The following is a 19,086-nucleotide window of genomic DNA, read 5'->3' on the forward strand; positions in this document are numbered from 1 at the left end:
TGCCACTAACTATAAAATTTTCATGTTCAGTCCAATTGACTTCAAAGTAATCCAAAATGCTTATTCCCAAGTGACACCTATCAGTCTCCAGCTGTGTTCCTGATGGAGACTGACATCTGAAACCAACAATTAAAGTTACCTAATGCCAGGACTCTTTAAAGACTAAAGGGCTTTACAGTACCCTATCAAAGCGGCTCATAACCAACTCATACTATTATTGTTTCTATAAGTGTGGTGGGAGGATTAATTTCTTGACACCCATTTAACATTACAGGAAAAATAATTTTCAGAGCCAAGAGGTCATTCTTTGCCAAATCAGCACATTCACAATAGTATGTTTTAATGAAAAACTGAAAGTATTATTAAGGCTTTGACTATTTTTTGTGTATTCTAGAACTATCCTGGCCCTTGTTCTCTCATTATCTACGTGACATCAATTAAGAGATATTACTTACATTTAAAACATGTCTTAAAGTAACAGAAAAGTGAGAGAGAGAGAGAGAGAGAGAGAGAGAGAGGAACAAGATACATTCCCATTCAGGTTGAGGTATAATAAAGCAATTTTCTTGCTCTGTGATGTAGAAGTCTCAAAACTCATGCAGCCATGACTGCCTGAAATCTCATGAAAGGTTGTTTTAGGGAAACAAACAAAAAATATCATTAGTATTAAGCTCAAAGTTTAAGATTGGATTAATTTATTTATGCAACAAACATTTATTAGATACCTACCATTTGCCATGTCCTAAGATCATGCTTCGAGACTATGGGTTATGGATGATATCAAAGGAATTCTTGCTGAGACTGGGAAGTGAACATCCTTAGCTCTGACTGCAACCAGAATCAAAACGTAACTCCTTTATCTAACCCTACCTCATTCCCCTGCTGCTTCCTACCACTCAGGTAGCCTCTTATCCAACTCATACTTCTTTGATGTTCACCCTTAAGAATAAGTTACCCGGACCACATCAAATTGATTAGAGAGATTTAAAGGAACTTAATAATGAAATTGTATGATTTGTTGAGAAACAATACATGATTTATTAACACAAAGAGTTAAGGCACTAGACATCTTGTACACTTCTGACAGGATTCTCAGTTTTTCAAGTTTCCAGAGGGGACACTCTAATCTATAGTAGACTGATGGATCTCAATTTCCTATTACATAAGCAAAAATGACATAAATAGCATATAAAATTACAGGTAGGATTAATACGTGTTGAATTCAAATTATTTTGGAGAAAGAAGCATACCTTTCTTGGGGTATTGCTTTTGTGTGTTATTTACTTTAGGAACTAGATTCTTTCTATATCAAAGATTCCATTATAAATAATAGGTTTTATTTTGACGTAGAGAATAACTGGCTTTCAGCTAGAAAACAGAACAGGATAAATGGCATTTTTGAGGTTTAATATCAAACAGGCTACTAAATAGAGAACAGGCATTTAATATATTTTTAAAATTTTTTAAGTTTATTTATTTATTTTGAGAGGAAGAGGCAGAGGGAGAGAGAAAATCCCAAGCAGGCTTCTTACTGTCAGCACAGAGCCCCATGAAGGGCTTGATCTCACTAATCATGAGATCATGACCTGAGCCGAAATCAAGAGTCAGACATTTAACCGACTGAGCCACCCAGGTGCCCCAAGACCTATAATATTTTTGAAGGTGATCTACAGGGAGAAATTTTCAGTCAAATATCTCATCTTTTAGATGATATTAAGCCATTCCGGTTTGTAAAATGTCAACCAAACATTCAGAAAAATGCGTTAAGGCTGCGTACATGAACAGCTTAATAGAGGTGAATTTCAGGCTGTGAACTGCAAGGCAATTGACTTAGCAAACAGTACCAGGAACAATACTTTGAGATGATGACTTCTAAATTGTAGGTTACAGTCCCGGAGGGATAACTGTTAAAATCAGATTATTTCTGAAGAAATAGGCCGAGATGCTGGTAGGACTATCACAAAATACTCTGTTACATTCTTGATGTTGTTTAGAAATACATTAGAAACATAAGAGAAATGGTTCTACTTTTGCCCAGAATTATGGTTCATCTGTATCAGAAATGGGATTGCAGTTTTGGTGGCTACACTCCATGAAAAATCTGATGGGATTTGGGAAAGGCTAAACAAAAAGCAATTCCTGTTGAGTTTTGTTTGTGTTCTTGTCTTCATTTTTGTAAGATGACTGGACTCTTCAGTTTCTTCACAAGAAAATTCCAGAGGTCTCTTAATAGAACTTCATCAAGTCATGAAACTATGAAGAAGCAGTTAAGGATATAAAGAAAAGGGAACAGTCTTTGCAAGAGGAGTTTTGGTGTGTTTTTTTTTTAAGTGTGGATTAACTCATATAAAATAATGAGTTATTAATAACTGGAATTTTGGGGTCATCTTAATAAGTACAAATTACTATTAGGCTATCTCAAATCTTAGATTATTATATAAATTTTCAAAACAAGAAAAGAGCCACAGACATTCATTTTTAAACTGGTATGCGGTATTTGAAAGTACAAAATTCCATAGGTACTGAGTAGAGTAATCCTTTGTGAGTTTTTATGTGAAACATTATTCATCTCCACTAATTTAGCAGAAATGCTAATGACGTTACAATAACAGATTTGCTGCTTAATGATTTGAGGGATCTAATGAAATACAGATTGCAAAACTGAGGAGACAAAACATTTTCTTTTATCTTTGATCAAGAGCGGCACCAAGGTACAATTTGTAGACTCCATAACGAGCGGTAAAGTTAAAGTAGGAGTTAATCTAGCTAGTTACCCATGGTATACAGACCACTGATGGCCATGAGAAGCTATTTCATAAAAGCCCACACTTCAAAGTTACAATGACATGAAAAAGGAACTAAAGCAACTTTTTATTTGTTTTGAAATACAACCCTCAATGAGGCATTGTTTGCATATTGAACTAAATGCATAAACAATGCATTGTGGGTTTAATTTGTGAAATGAGTGTAAGTCTTGATGAGCTGTGATGTTTGCTATTTGGAAATAGAAAACTACTTTTAATTTTACATATTCATCAGAGGATTGACACAAACATAAAATATGGAGGCTCCTCAAATTAGCTTGAAGTCTGATATTTTTCTCAGCAAGAATTTAAATGATAGCACAAGAACTGATTGTTTTAAAGGCTGTATGTTACAGGTTATGAAGTTTTATGAAAGAAAACACCGAATAAGAGTATTTTTAAATGTTCCGATATTAAAAGTACAAATTAGGGGCGCCTGGGTGGCGCAGTCGGTTAAGCGTCCGACTTCAGCCAGGTCACGATCTCGCGGTCCGTGAGTTCGAGCCCCACGTCGGGCTCTGGGCTGATGGCTCAGAGCCTGGAGCCTGCTTCCGATTCTGTGTCTCCCTCTCTCTCTGCCCCTCCCCTGTTCATGCTCTGTCTCTCTCTGTCCCAAAAATAAATAAACGTTGAAAAAAAAATTTTAAAAAAAAAGTACAAATTAAATATTTTCAGGTGTTGGCAATGGGTACCGAAAGCCACGCATGATCGTGTTCTCAATCTACATGAGCAGTTCTTGTGTGTTGTACATGTATCATGCTTTGTGTTCAGTTTGATAGTTTTTAAGTTAAGTATCTCAGCAATGTGTTCAAAACGTATTAGCATTGTTTTGCTATTTAATAGAAATCTCTTGATAAATAATATTATTAAATTATAATTAAAATATATTATGAAATACAATTAAATTATAAACTATATTCAAATAATGTATGAAATAACTTTGATATAAATATAAATAATATAAATATGGCTAATATTTATCTAATCTTGATAAAGCAATCACATGAAACATAAACATCTTTGAGTTTTGATACTAAAAATAAAAGTTTAAACTCAAGTCATGCTTTACCTCAAAAATAGTGAATCTCAATTTTAAATTAAAAAAAGTGTTATATGCACACATAACATTTCTGGTTTGTTCTTATTTGCCAGTTGCAACTTGCTGCTGAGTTAATATCCAACTCCTTTATGTAGCATTAATAATAAGGGTAGGCCATACTCTCTTGATTCCTGAAATTTGATAACCATGGTAAATGGATCTAATTATTTCATCTGTGTAATAATATTTTGAATAGTATGCTATAGGAAATCTATACCAAAAATTGTTTTATGCGTTTCCAATTATATTCAGAAAATATAAGATGCTAAAAACAATCCATGGGAACAAAGAGTTGGAAAGAAAGGGGGGGGCATAAAAAGAGTGGGTCTTGTCAATTGCACTACTTCTCAATTAGTTGCATGTTTTCATAAAACTAATATTATATTTGGAGTTCCTGTTAAAAATGTGTCATCCACAGGCACAATAATATATACATGTTAGGCTGAGTAACTTCAATCATTGTGTGAAGAGTTGAGAGACCTCTACTCCAATTGCATTTCCCCAACATTTAATGAGCAAATAAATCACTTAACTTCTCTGCAACCAGAGTTTCGTAGCTAGAGAATGAGAAGTTTGGGCCACATTACAACCAAACTTATTTACAGTTTATCCAATCAGTTATCCTAAGACAATTATTATCCTACTGTTATGGAAAAAAGTAAGGAAATCTATTACCTGGAACTTTTTGGTGGGTTGCTGACAAGGGTGGAGTAAGCAAGTTAGAGAAACAGTGGAAGGAATTCATAAGAATGTATGATATATATATATTTTTAAATGCAAGCTTCCTAAAATTCTAGCCCTGGAATTTTTTTTGCCCGTTTTTTGGTCCCATTCCTTGTTACGTAATCATTCAAAATAGTGTGAATGCTTTTCACAGCTATTTATTTACCGGAGGCTTATGTGGATAAAATATAATTTAAAAAACAAAAGCAGGTAAGAAAGAAGATAAGACGGAGCCTTATCTTGTTGTAGAGGCCAACACTGAAACAAAAAGACACACGCCAGTCACCTCCACCCTTGCTGGGGATGAGTCCCAAATGTGGCTTTAAACTTTGTTGCGGGGAGTCACAAAGAGAAACTTGATTAGTTACACAATTCTTAATGCCTTCAAGATATAAATAGCATGTAATTCTGATGATACTACGACTTTGCCTCCACACACACGAAAACCAGTGTGTGATGCCATGAACCAATTCTCAACAACAGCCTATGAAGTAGATAGAATAACTCCTTCCACTGGCCTATCCTCCCTTTTAGGATTTCTTCTCTCTCTCTGTCTCTCTCTAATTATAGTTATGCCCGTTAACACAAAGGTATATTTCCATGAGTCCTAGGCAATACGAGAAGACAGACAGTATGTATGCAGTATATTTATTAAAGAATTCTCATTGATTTATTCAACACCTTTTTATGTAGTGACTACTCAGTGTAAGCTTCTACATTAAGCGCTTCAGAGGATCCGAAGGTGAATAAAATCTTATAATGATCATACTTGTAGACTAGCACCCGTACCTCACAAACAGCGATGGAGGAGTTCGTGAGAAAGAGCAAAGATCACCTATGGTGGGGGTGGCTGAGGGGCCGAGAGCAAAGCAAATAGCGCTGGGAAGACAGGATGGGACGAGAGAGCGGAAGCTCTGGGATGGTGATCATAAAGATTTATTTCCCCCCAAAATAAAGTAGTGACATGGACAGAACTGTGTCGTAAAATGAGTAATCTGATAGAAGTGGGGAAAGGCATTGGAAATGGGAAAACCAATTGTATGGCTACTTAAATAGGATATGTGAGAGTAAACGAGGCAGAGATTAAGTTAGCATTAAAAAAAAAAAATACAAGGGCAGGGATAAAGTGAAGCTTATCACAGAAGTGAGACCTCTAGGATTCAGCAACTGATTGGATGAACAGGGTTAAGGAATGAAAGGAGTCATTTGTGCCTCCAGGTGGCTGGGGGGTTATTGGTGCCATTAATAGGTAAGGGAACACGAGGAGAGGAGTATCTTATTCTGGGGGTGGCTGGAAGGGACAGACAATGGCTTCTGTTTTTCTTGTATAGAATTATACATATTCCTAGGCATAAACACTCTTCTTGGTCTAAAGGCCAGGGTCCAAATGCCACCTCCTTTCTTCCCTCAGATGGAAGCAAACTCTCTCTCTCTCTCTCTCTCTCTCTCTCTCTGTTCTGAACTAAAGTAGCAGGCTTGTCAATGTTTCTCGTAAGGAGCTTGACACTTTCGCTCTCATGTAATAACTATTTTTAACTGCCCTATTTCTTGCTCTAGACCGAAATTTTCTGAGGACAGCGATTACGTCTGGCTCATCGCTGTACCTCCTTACATTGAGTAAGCATGTTTGCATGCTAAGAGCAGATGCTAAGGGACATCCACATTTAAATGGCCAGAATGGAGTCAAAGAAAGATAAAGGAAGAGTCAGAGGGGCCGGAGGTGACCAAGTCCAGCGCTGACCCATGGAAGCCGAGAGAAGAAAGTTTCAATGAGGAACTTGTCAGTGGGGCCATTCACCAAAGAACAGATCTGTGAACAGGACTGAGGAAAGGACTTGACAGTGAAAGAAGGGTTTAGGAACTTGATATCCTGAAACCCAGGATGAAAACTAGGCAACACCACCAGGCTCTTGAGGTCCTCAAGACTGATGTTGTCGGTGGCATCGGTCCTTGCTGTTACGGACCATTTTTTTGGCAATAGAGCCAATTTGGGGGAAAATTAGAAGTGTTTATGGATTTCTATTTCTTGAAATTGTTTCGCTGGCTCAATGGGGGCAAAAGATCCATGGCTATTATTTAGACTGTCTCTTTGAAGGTTAAAGAGAAAAATGCTACAGTATTTTAAGCACTCAACTGTCCAAATGAGGCAGGATTAAGGAGCAACTGCACACAGACCTCCCCAAGGTTTCGTCTGACATGAGTATATAGCACTTTAGAGACCACGGAGCTTTTTGCACTTTGCACTAGCCCATTTCACCTCAAAACAAAGGCCTGTGCGCTCATGCTTTTATTTCAGATGGGGTAACTATGGTCCACTTTCAGTTAATATCAAGTTAGCAGGGAGTCTCCAACCAAATAAGTTCATGTAATCGGTATAATAATGAGTGCTTACTAGATCCCCAGCACTACATGGCACACTAATCGAGGGGAAAAAAAGGAAGTCATCCTGAATCCCTCTCCTCCTGCCTGTTTCTACCCCAGCATTCCCTCTCTTGTCTTGGTGAGTGGTCCTCAAACTCTCCTCCTGAGCCATGTGTCCCGTTCTCTGTTGTTTTGAGCTCATAGCTGCTTTGGAAATTCGGTCATGACGCTGGGATGCTTCGTCACAGATCCTGAACTGTAGGACACAGGCAGAACACTTCATCTCTGCTAATGTGAAACAGCACAAAGAATATAAAAGAGGGAAGTTGTTTTGGGCTTACGGGGTATCAAATTGCCCAAAGGGGATCCTGCGTGAGTTGGCGTTACCCAAAAGCAAATTAAGCAGGCAGGAGGATTCCCATCATACAGACTACTCTCTGCTCTACTGCAAGCAGAGGTGGTCAACTGAAGTATTTGATCATCCTTCATTTAAGTACCGAATTTCAAGTAATTAATTAATTTATGTAAGTATTTATCTGGGGCGCCTGGGTGGCTCAGTGAGTTAAGCGTCTGACTCTTGGTTTCGGCTCATGATCTCACGGTTCGTAGGTTCGAGCTCCGTGTCGGGTCCCATGCGGCTGGTGCAGAGCCTGCTTCAGATTCTCTCTCTCTCTCTGCCCCTCTCCTGCTCTCTCTCGCTCTCTCTCTCTCTCTCTTTCAAAATACATAAACTTTAAAAAATCTTATGTAAGTAAATATTGATCACCTGCTAGATACAAGGGACTACGCATGAGAGAGAAAGATGGAAAGTTCTGGTTTGCCACATCTGCTCTGGGCAGTTCAGTGCTGGGTTAAGATGTTTGCACTTTATTAAGTAGACATTTGAAACCTACTGTAGTTTTTTTAACTGAGAGAAGAACTGTACTTTAGAGAAAGAAAAACTCACATCTCTGTCTAATGGGTTAGTGGAAGAGAGCCTAGGGGAGCAAGATGGCAATTCTGACAGAAGAGGCACGTGTCAAATCTGGTCTGGGGAGGCAGCAGTGAGAAAGAAATGGAAGGACAGATATTTTGCCAATGCAAGATAAACTTGTCCTGTTGACTTACTGTACCTGGAAGGTAAGAAAGAGAGTAAGGATGAACTCTAAGTGTTGGACCTCTATGAAGGTGGTGCCAGTGACAAAATTAAGTCAAGAAGAGGAGTCAGTGGGAGGGGCAGAGCAGACGGGTGATGTATTCAGCTCTGAGTATGTTCAGTTTGAGATGCCCAGACTTTTAGGAAGAAGATTTATGTCCTAAAGTTGCCCATTTAGGGTGAAAGAAGGGATTACAGAAGTGAATGAAACTGTAAAAGAGAGAATATAAATAAAGAGAACTTATGTCTAGGTCTATTTTTAAGCATGATTAAGAGAAAAAAGGACGCTCTGTATCAACTAGGGAAGTACAGTCAGGGGATAAACACAGAATCATGGAAGTCAAAAGAGGAGAAGGCTACTGAAAATTAGCAGAAGGCTGTCAAGAATACCAAATGCTTCCCCGAAGTCAAGGGTGATGCAGAAGAAATGACCATTAGGAGACCACTGATGATCTTAAAGAGAGCAGTCTCTGCAAAGAAAAGAGAGAAAAGCTAGATTTCTAGGATTTAATGAGGTTGAGAAGTAGATGCGCTGAGTGTTGGCCACTTATTTTGAGACGGTTGGTGGCAGAATAAAAGAATCAGGTGAACAGGGAAGTCATTTTAATGTGTGTTGGAGACGGGGTGAGAATATACACCTGAAATTGGAAAACAGTGTATAAAGACATTCTTTCTAAATGTTTGTGTTCTAGAACACAGTGAAAAGAATGGACATTAGAAAGTTTTTTTCGGGGCGCCTGGGTGGCTCAGTCGGTTAAGCGTCAGACTTCGGCCCAGGTCACGCTATGGATCTCGTGGCTTGTGAGTTGGAGCCTCGCATCAGACTCTGTGCGGACAGCTCAGATCCTGGAGCCTGTTTCAGATTCTGGGTCTTCCTCTCTCTCTGCCCCTCCCCTGCTCACTCTCTGTCTCTCTCCCAAAAATAAATGAACATCAAAAAAATTCTTAAAAAAAAAAAAAAGAAAACTTTCTTTACAATTATGGGGTACCTGGATGGCTCAGTCGGTTAAGCATCCAACATGGGCTCAGGTCATGATCTCAGAGATCATGAGTTTGAGCCCCTCTGCCCCTTCCCTGGTTGAAGGTGCTTCTCTCTCTCCCTTTCTCAAATAAGCAATTTTTTTAAAAAAGAGAAAATTTTCTTTACAATTTTCAGTTATAACATTTTCATTAAAAAATATTCAGCCTAAATAGATAGTTGCAATTTAGCAGCCTTCCTAGCTTTGAGATTTTACAAGATAAATAGGTAATGGAACAAACCATGCCAAATGAATTACATTAAAATTGTCAAATTGATTTATTTGCCCTCCATCATTTGGGCACTTTGGAATTTTACGTGTGTGTGTGTGTGTGTGTGTGTGTGTGTGTGTGTATTTTAAGTATTTATGTATTTTTAAAAAAATATTTATGTATTTATGCCTTGTGAAGGCACACGCATGTGCATGAGAGTGGGGAGGGGCAGAAAGAGAGGGAGAGAGAGAATCCCAAGCAGGCTCTGAGCTGTCAATAGGGCTCCATCCCAGGACCCTGGGATCATGACCTGAGCCAAAATTAAGAGTTGGACACTTAACCAACTGAGTCACCCAAGCACCCCTGGGCACTTTGGAATTATAATTAGCAGACACTCTTTATAAGTCGATGAACATCATAAGGATATATAATAAAGAGGTGTATAAAAAATAGATCAGTTAGGTCTTTCCTAATTTGAAATGTAGGTGGGTAGAAGCCAATGAAATAAAAAAGGACAACAGTGATATTGTTCGTGCATTGACTACTGTTATTTAAAACTGGGCATTTGAAGTACTTGAGAAAACAAGACTATTACAATAAGCCAGAAGAAACTCTGAAGTGAGAATAGAGAAAAAAATTACATGTAAGTTTGTTAGAATATGAAAGTAGCATAAGTTGGGGGTGATCTGCAACGGAGCCAAAACATAAGGCCACAGAAGAACAAAAACAAAACAAAACAAAACAAAAAACGAAAGGACTCATTGTAGTATGCTAATGAGACCACACCTGGAATAGTGTGTTCAATGTGGGATACGTCTAACAAAAATGAACATCTAGGAAACTGGAAATAGTTCAGAGACAAGCAATAAGAATGATTAAGGGGTTGGAGAGACTGAGCCGAAACAAGATTAAAAGGCCTTACATTTGTTTAACGTGGCTCACAGATGACTAAAAGTGGGCATGATATCTGTTTATAAACAGCTGAAGGTTGGGTGTAAACATGAAAGATAGAGTAGAACTGCATAGTATGGTACTAAAAGGATTTAACTTGAGAAAAACTTTCAAGAGAGAATTCAAAAGTAAATATAATGAAGCTGTCTCCCAGAGAGTGTGCACTTACTTCCTTTTCTTTAGAGACGTTGCCAAGAATGAGGAAGTCTAGTAGAGAGCCCAGCAGAAGAGAATGACCCAACAGGTCCCCTGCAGATCTGATTTCTTCACTTTCACAAACCAGTAGAAACCTTTTTAAGCTTGATCTGTTTGCACAAAATTACTCAGAATGTGTGTTTATTTACAGATTTTAGTAAACCAGCAGCATAGCACTTTAGATTCCTGGGCAATTGTGTCTTATCCTCCTTTGTTCCTGTGGTTTGTCATTGGTAGGCTAGTTGAGTAAAACAGTGTTAAACCTAGTTCATAATGATGCTGGCCTCTGAAAGGCCATTCTCCCCAAGCTCAAGGGGTTTGCTTAGCATTTGCTGAGAAACGATTGAATAACTTTGTTTTTTAAGAATCGTATCCACTACCAGCTGGAGTTCAAAGGTACACCACTGGAGTAAGTCCAGAGATCAATTTTGGGATTGCTTCTATAAGCATCCAGTCTTCTGGCTTCTTTTTTTTTTTTTTTTTTTTTTGGTGAATGCAGTGTCTTATTAACTTTTCTTAGCCTAATGTTTGTTCTTACTAAAGTGATAGAATGGTTTTCCCTTAAGGTTGCTTTTAAATTAAATAAAAGTAAAAATGATGTTTTGGATTATGAGCTCCTAGAGGGCTTTGTTTGTTTAATTTGTCTTCTATAAAACCCAATGCCAAAACAGTACTATGCACCCTTGACAAATAAACAAATAGTAGTAGATAACTGCAGAAGCATCCCGCCCTGCGTGCAGGGGTGGGGGTGGGGGGCGTGGGAGAGGGTATTGGTTAAAGGAATTGCTAGTAAGAGAAACTTACATGCCACCAATTTTCACTATAAAGTCACAATATTTTTCGCTCCCAAACAAATGTCCTTTGTCAGATTAAGTCGGATATTTATGGATATTCTGATGGCCTGATTCATATTATGTAGGGTCTATATCTCTGAATCACTTCCAAATTTTCCAGAAGATTTTGGAATCTCCCCACCTGTCTTTTCAGGCTCTTTGGCCCTTTCTTACTGTTTTGCTGTCTCCTCTCCCCTTCATTGCCTTGTAGAACTTTGCTGCAGTACCAGACTGGGCCAATAGATGCTGCCATGTCACGAGGTTAACAGTTGGAACGTTTCTTTCTCAGAGGTTAAGGCCTAAAATGAAGTGTGAGTGTAGCCCAGTCAGAGGGCAGGGGAGAGTAATGAGCAACTGTGATAGCCTCTCCAGAGAGTAAATTGGCTTTTTAATTGTGTGCTTATGAACTGTTTGAATTTTACCACAAGTAAGATACTAAGAAAAACAATAAAAAATAAATTAATTTCAAAAAGACACCTCAACTTCATATACTTCAAGTATATTTTAGGCAAGGAAATCAATAATTGAATAAAAACAGAATTTTAAAAGTAATACCTAAAAGCATCTTAGACTCAACATTTCTTTACCATAATGGAAAGGAAAGGCCTGAAATATGTTTTGGGGAGCCTGAAGGACAATGAGGAACGTATTTCTTTAAAATAGTGTTTCTCAATTTATTTCATTTGCAAGGTCATTTTCTATTCATGGTAAATTACATTTGTTTCTCATTTATGATGATGATGATAAAAAGTTTCCTTTGTTACAGAAACTTACAATACAAATAGTTTAAAGAAAAATATTAAGTTAATAATATTACAGGTGATCAAGCAATAATTATAAAAGTGACACTCAATAGACATGCTGGAAATAATGCTTGTTTAAACAACCGATACGTTTCACCTATACAGCCTTAAAAGTCTTTGTTTCTCATGCTCAATTTCTTATTTAAAACTTGGACGAAAATACGACTTTTTATATCACTAATATAAATACATGTACGTTTAAGACTATATTATATCACACATATAATACATGTACGTTTAAGACTAGATGGACTGGAAGACAGTAATAAGCTGAATGCTAGTATCTGATATAATTCTAGGTTTCTAAAAATAACTCCGGTAAGTACATTCTTATGAAAATGTACAAAAAAAAATCATGTGGGAGCAAAGTAAATTGAAAGCAAGGCCAGTCTTGCCGAAAATTTGATTTTAAGAGGGAGTAAAAAAAAAAATGCTAAAAATTATATTTGTACGAACAATATAAAATTACATTTGTGTGAAATTTTATTTTATCCAAATTGTGCATCTCCCCACCTTTATTTAGAGGTCGGACTAACACAATGTTTTATACCAAAATAAAATTCATAAATTTGTGGTCTTATGAGGAGCGTATTCAATTCAGCACTGCATTTACCTCTTACATGATATTTGGTATAGTCATGAAACACATACACTACACTAAAATATTTACTATTTTTCTGACTACTCGGTTAATAATAATAGCATCGCAGTGGCTGGCAGTGGTCGTTGGGGTTACACAGAGGCTGGTTTGAATTTCAGCTCTGCCATTTACTAGGAAGCTGCTACAAATTCTGACCCCTTAGTTTTCTTACCTGTAAAATGGGGGAAGATAAGATCTGTAAAGGTAATTAGCATCTTCCCATTGATATTTCTGCCTTAAGTATATATTAACTGATGTCCTCTACAGGCCGGGATGTGCTTTAGACCATGCCCCAAATCCTCTTTGCACCAAATCCACCACCAGAACCCCTTCCACTTCAGGAAGCAGAGAAGGGAACCTGGTGACTGGCAAATCTAAATCAATCTGCAGGAAAGATCGAGACCCAGTGAGTGGCGAGAGCGGCAATGAGTGCCTGTATCGGTTTAAATTTACAACCTCACTTTTTCCATTGCCGGCTCATAGTTGTGGGTAATGCCCCACTGATGAAAAAAATAAGCTGTAACTACAAGAATTCGATATGGGTTTTTGCTTTTGAACCTGACGGTCTTGCTGTCAGTTGCAAGAGACCAAGCGGAAACAAAGGGGAAATCTTGTTCCGAACTTTTCGCAGAAAATAATTCAGTTGAGAAAACATTAAAACGCATTAAATTTTCTTTGAATAGGGGTAAATTCTACTAGTGACCTCGTAATCTCTCCCACCACATCTAAGGCAATGCGGGGAACTGCTTGTCTAATCATTCGCTTTCTGATTAGAGTCCACTGGGCTGTCCTTGGGAAAGTTACTTAGGTTTCTTTGGACCTCGGTTTCCTTATCTCTTAGTGGGGCTTAAATAACCACCATGGAATAACGGCCTTAGAACTGTGAAAATTAAATGAACTTACCTACCTACCAGAAGGGACCAGTATAGTCACTGACAGTAAATTCTCAATAAATGAAAATACTTATAATGATGTGACAATTAAGGAAGATGCTCCTAAAATAGACGGTAGGCGTCGGGGAGAGGTGATTAAATGGATGCAAAATTTATGTGTTGTTTATTGTCTACTTTGCCGAGGCCTCTGGTTATGATATACACATACCTTCCCATAGAATATTAAATCCTATGTGGGTGCATAATGCATGCGCAGAAGGATTAGGCATGAAATGTCACTTCAGCAATGTGCCTGGGGAAGCTCTGACGCTGTCTGACCTTTGGGCGTCTGGGAGGGATGCCTATACCTGTGCCCAGCGCTGGAAGGGGCCCAGGCCCTGCCCAGCAAAGCCTACCCCCCAGACTGCTTACTCCTTCCTAGCATACATGTTCGCCGAAAAGGGTATTTTCTCCCTTCCGATTGGCGTAGGTCGGTTTTTCTTTTACGTGGTTGCAAGTAGAAGTCCCTTCAGTCTTCTCCCTTGGGGTAAGTGGAAAGGAATCCGGCCGGGGGCCCGAAGTGGCCTACACCCGGGGACTGGGTAGCTGCGGAGTAGGAGGCAACTCGTGGGCTGCCCCGCAGAAGCAGGTGGGGGCAGACAGCGGTTCGGTTCCCTCGTCCGGGGAGGGGAGTGCGGCCGCGGGTCCCTCCCCTCAGTCGCGGGTGGCAGCGGCCGACGCCAAGCCGGTGGGGGCGGGGTGGGGGCGGCGCGGAGGGCGCGGAGATTACTGCGGCGCCGCCGGGGACGCCAAGGGTCCCGAGCGGTCCCCACGCGGGACCGCGAACGATGACAAAAGACAGTCACCGAGATCGAATAAAAAGAAGTTGGTCCCCGCGCGCCGCCGGTCCCGGGGCCCCCGGCGGCCTCCAGTGGCCGCGGGCGCCGGCGGCGGCGGCGTCCCCCGCCCCCAACCCCGCGCGCAAGTGCAAGGCTGCCCGCCGCGCGGCGCACGCTCCGCGGCTCCCGGCTTCCGCGCAAAACTTCGAGCCTGTCCACGTGAAGTTGTCGCTCCCGTTCAGAGGGGCAAAGAGCTTTGGGAAAAGCTGGGCAGTGGCGACGGCGGTGGCTGTGCGCGCGCTCTCTTTTTCTTTTCTTCCACTTTTCCCCTCCCCTGCCTCAGTCCAGAGTTTTGGCTCCTCTCCTTTCCTCCTCCCCCTCGGAGCCGGCTTCTCCCCCCGCCCCGTTTCTCCCCCACTAGTGTACGCTATTTGTTGGCGGGGGTGGGGGGGTGGGGGTGGGTGGCCGAAGGGGATGTCCTGTTTTCACCAGAGGCACAGCGCGAAGGGGAAACTCCGACACTGGAAAGAACGAGAGTAAATACCTAAATACAGACGCACGGATCCGCGGCTGGGACAGACACTTGAACTTCGGATCCCGAGGCGGTCCGGGCTGCGGGAGGTGAGTGTCCCTTCTCCCCGTCCCCTCCCGCGGGTCCCGATTTGCGGGAGCCTGCGGACTCTCCCCGGCGAAGTGCGCGCGGCTCCGCCGGGGACGCCCAGCGCCGGGGACGGAGGACGCGCGGCGTGTGGGCGCCGATTCCCGCGGGCGTCCGGAGGCGGAGTGCAGCACGCCCGAGGCCCAGGCCGCCGGGGCTGCAGTGGTGCCTTCCGCCCGGGAGGACGCCCCTTGCCCCGAGGGTCTTCTCCGAGCCTGCGGGGCCGCTGCGGGGCGGTGGCGGGACGGGGTGCGCCGCGCCCTACCTGTACCCGCCCCCGGCTCGCCGAGGCGCGCGCCACGGGGTCTCCCCTACATCCTTCCTGTGCCATTTATTACTGGGATGATCCCCCTAGATAAGCCTGACGCAAGGATGCTGACCCGGTCCGGTGGAGGGCCCGGGCTCCTGGCATTGTCACGATTCGGGATGCGTGTGTACGTTCACGGCTTGTGCTCCGATCTCGAGGCACGAACGGGCCTTTTAAACCGCGGCCATCCCACTTTAATAGTTTTTATGCGGCGTGGACCCAATGTCTCCTGCAGCTTGCCAGGGTCCGTGAAATTAGAGGCGCCTTGTCAGAGGAGTCGCGTTCATTGGCTCGGGACGCGGATGCCATGGAGGGATTATAACTTCTCCAAACGAAGGGACCTGGCTGCGGAGAGCAGGTTTTCTCTCGTTTCAGAGCTTGCTGGGGTCCCGGGTGGTTGTGGCCCTGGAAACGGCTCTCTGTTTTAGCGTGTGGTTCAGCGGGATTCGGAAGTAGACCGCGTGTGTGCTGGTGTTATTTTGCGCCACCCAGCAGCCAGAACTTTCGTTTAGTAGCACTTTAAAGATGTTTCTCTCTTTGTAAGCTAGCATTATTGGGAACAATTTGGAGCTGTAAGGAAGTTTGCGGACCGAGTGCCACGGCAGAGCTGTGGCGAAGCCGGAGAGCAGTCCCCGGTTGGGGTGGCAGTGTCTCTCCTCCCCATCACCCCTCTCGCCCCTTCTCTTGAAGGCTCGCGGGGTTCGTCCTTGGGGTGAGTGTGTGGGGGGGGGGGGGTAGTGTTTGGAGACAGTCCCCTGCCCCCTCGCTTCCCGCGCCTCTCTCCCCTGCACTGCAGAGCAGGCAGTCATTCATGAATCCCTAACCTGAGACCGGAGGAGGAAGGCGCAGGTCCCTGGGCCCTTCCTGCCAGGGGTGCAGAACAGCGACGGGGCGTGTGTTTTGGTTTCAGAGCAGTTCCACGTGGAGCATCTCCGTGTGCGTGTCTGTGTGTTGTGTACTTGATCTGTGAGGAGGTAACAGGAGTCTCGTGTTCAAACCCAGTGGGCCGTTGGCCATTAATTTGCTTTCCTGGCTGTCATTACAGACACTTCCAAAATCTGATACCTCAGAGAACCAACAGGTTAGGTTTCACATTAAGAGCTCATACTTAACAGTTTTCTTTCTCCCTTACCCCTTTTGGCTTGGCACCCTGGGATCAACGTAATTGATGTCGCGAAACATATCTTCTCGAATATGGCATTTTGTTCCTCTTCTCAGCGGCCACTTTTTGCACCCTCCTGCATTTGTCAGTTTCTGTGCGGGCTCCTTCGGGACTTAGGTGGGAGTCTTAGGAGCTTTTAACAACCGCGGGCTCACCTTTAGCAGCTTCTGGAGTTTCATTTACACTTAGGTGACTGGCAGGATTGAGAGTTGAGGATGGTTTTTGTTTGTTTGTTGGGTTGTTTTTGTTTTCATTTTTAATCCCCCCCCAGGACACCCCCAGGACAGGGATTGCACTTGATAACGTTTCCAGAACTTTGGTTTTAAACAGAAACCTTGCCTTTTTTTTTTCTTTTTTCTGTTATAATGTTTGTGGCCAGCTTGTAGATGAAGAACCAAAAACCAGGAAAGGGGGCGGGGAGAGAATCCTAAAACAAAATACTTGATACGTGGTATGGTGGGTGCGTTTTGGGGGACTGCGCTCAAAAGGCAATTGTGTGTGTGTGTTTTAAAATAACATTATCCCAAGAAATAAGTAGCAGTAGTAACAAGAGACAAACTGCTTTGTGTGGAGCTCGACTGCCAGAATCTGACTTTTATGGCAACAATACCAAAGGCAGATATAACCGCATCCATTTTTATTGTCGTTATAAACCATAAAAATAGTTTGTTCCACCCGATTAAAAGTTGTAAGCCATTCGGAGCTAAACCAATTTTTAGAAATGACTGTTCAAGAAAGGAAGTTAAAACTTTTGACAGTTACAGCTTTGAAAGTAACATAATTAGATTATTTGGAAACTCCTTTTTTTTTTTTTCTGATTGGTAGGGACATAACCTTGTCTTTCAGAACAAGTGAAGGTCTAAAATCAGTGTAGTTTTGAAAAGCCTGTTTTTCTTTGTCAGTTACCTGAAAATAGTATTTTAATGTATTTATACATTTTAATGTATTTATAATTAGAGGTTGTTTCACAATTATAACAAGTAAGAAGACTGACTTGATTATGTTTTTTATTAGGAATTATTTCAGTGGCTATTAGATACTTAATTTCTCTTACAAAATGGAAAGCTTTAAGTAACTGTTTATAGCTAATATTTAAATACTGTGTTCAAATTTTTAAAAATTAAAGAAATAAAACATAAGATTTGTACAAGAAGAAATTGGTTCAGGAGCAATCGTTATTCTTATTAGAAAATATAGATGCTGCATTCTAGAGGATTTGTAGAAGCTCGTGGAAAAACTTGTCTTTGCATAAAAGTTTCTTTCTTGAAGGGAGTTTGGCAGATGAGTAGTTTGTCATTTTTTCTTTTAAGAAACCTCTTTGAATTAAAAAAAAAAGAAATCAAGTTATCCATTTCTAAGAGTTTCCTTTTTATTTATGTTGTGATTTGGGGTGTAAATAAATTTTACATACCCACGGGAAATAGAGTGTCCAGTTTCATGTTTTCAATCTCTGTTGCAAGTTCTAAATGACTGATGCCATGTCTAAAAATATATTTATGTGGCTTGGTATTTCATTTAAAAAAATGTATGCACCGAAATGAAATTATCCAGAATCTTTAGAAAAGCAGAACAGAGGAAGATCCATAGCGATTGTTATGAAGAGTTAGGATGTCGGAAAGTTCCAATTCTAACTTTCAAATAATGAGGTTAACTTATTTCACCCGGTGAAACCTTCCATTTTAATAGAGAATTCAAGAAGAGGGGAGATAATCCTTTTCAAGACTTAGTGAAATGTTAAGTAATAAGAGTGCAGGTATTTATTATGTTTTTTCATTATCTTTTTTTTCCCCCTATTAGGTAAATGCAGGAACACTGAACATTCAGTAGAAACAGGCCCCCTTTATAAGGAGTTTATTCACCATAGTTCTGTATTGCAGCTGCTGATCATATTTCATGGAGCTGTTAAAGCACTTAAAACCTAAAATTAGGTACTGTCTGGTTGTAAATATTTCAGATCCCTCATTTAAGAAACAAACAGAAAAGCGTGGTATCAAAAGTAGAAGATGTTTTGAATCTTCTCATTGAAAAACTGAACAAACCTTTATCAAAGACCTTCTTTTTCCGGTGAGAATGTAACCATGACAGTTGTTTTTAAATGGGTATTATTTTTACATAGTCTAAACTCTTATAATGTGTCTTCCTATAAAGTGTCTTAAACTAATTGTATTCAGAAATACAGTTGGGGGATTTTATTACAATGGTTACTAGGTGAATGAAATCAACACGGGAAGGAATGGACGAGACAGTTGCAATGTACCTGCTTCTCTCATGAATGTTTCCTGGTGAACTAAGAAATGACATGATCTTTTAGGCATTTGTTCTAGAAATGGATGAGATGCAGTGGTGTATTTAATTGCAGTGTGTGTAATATTGCATTCAGTTAGATGTGTTTTAACACGGGGAGCCCTGAATATTCATTGAATTGTATGTGGCGCAAAACTTGGCATCATTTATTTTGAACTTGAGTGGAAGAA

At 41.0% G+C, this 19,086-nt stretch overlaps 1 protein-coding gene across 11 annotated transcripts in view; it reads left to right on the forward strand.

The window, feature by feature from the left end:
* EYA4 (EYA transcriptional coactivator and phosphatase 4) overlaps window positions 1–19,086 on the forward strand; it is a 321,968-nt gene that overhangs the window by 23,873 nt on the left and 279,009 nt on the right. For 10 of the 11 annotated variants that reach the window (XM_043592403.1, XM_043592402.1, XM_043592406.1 and 7 more), the window contains exon 1: window positions 14,970–15,106. The exons of the other annotated variant lie outside the window; for it this stretch is intronic. The gene's annotated coding sequence lies outside the window, so the exon portion shown is untranslated. Of the gene's footprint in view, window positions 1–14,969; window positions 15,107–19,086 lie in introns of those variants that run through there. 11 annotated transcript variants of the gene reach the window in all.

This window comes from Prionailurus bengalensis, chromosome B2 (genome assembly GCF_016509475.1).
Source record: "Prionailurus bengalensis isolate Pbe53 chromosome B2, Fcat_Pben_1.1_paternal_pri, whole genome shotgun sequence".
Taxonomy (NCBI): domain Eukaryota; kingdom Metazoa; phylum Chordata; class Mammalia; order Carnivora; family Felidae; genus Prionailurus; species Prionailurus bengalensis.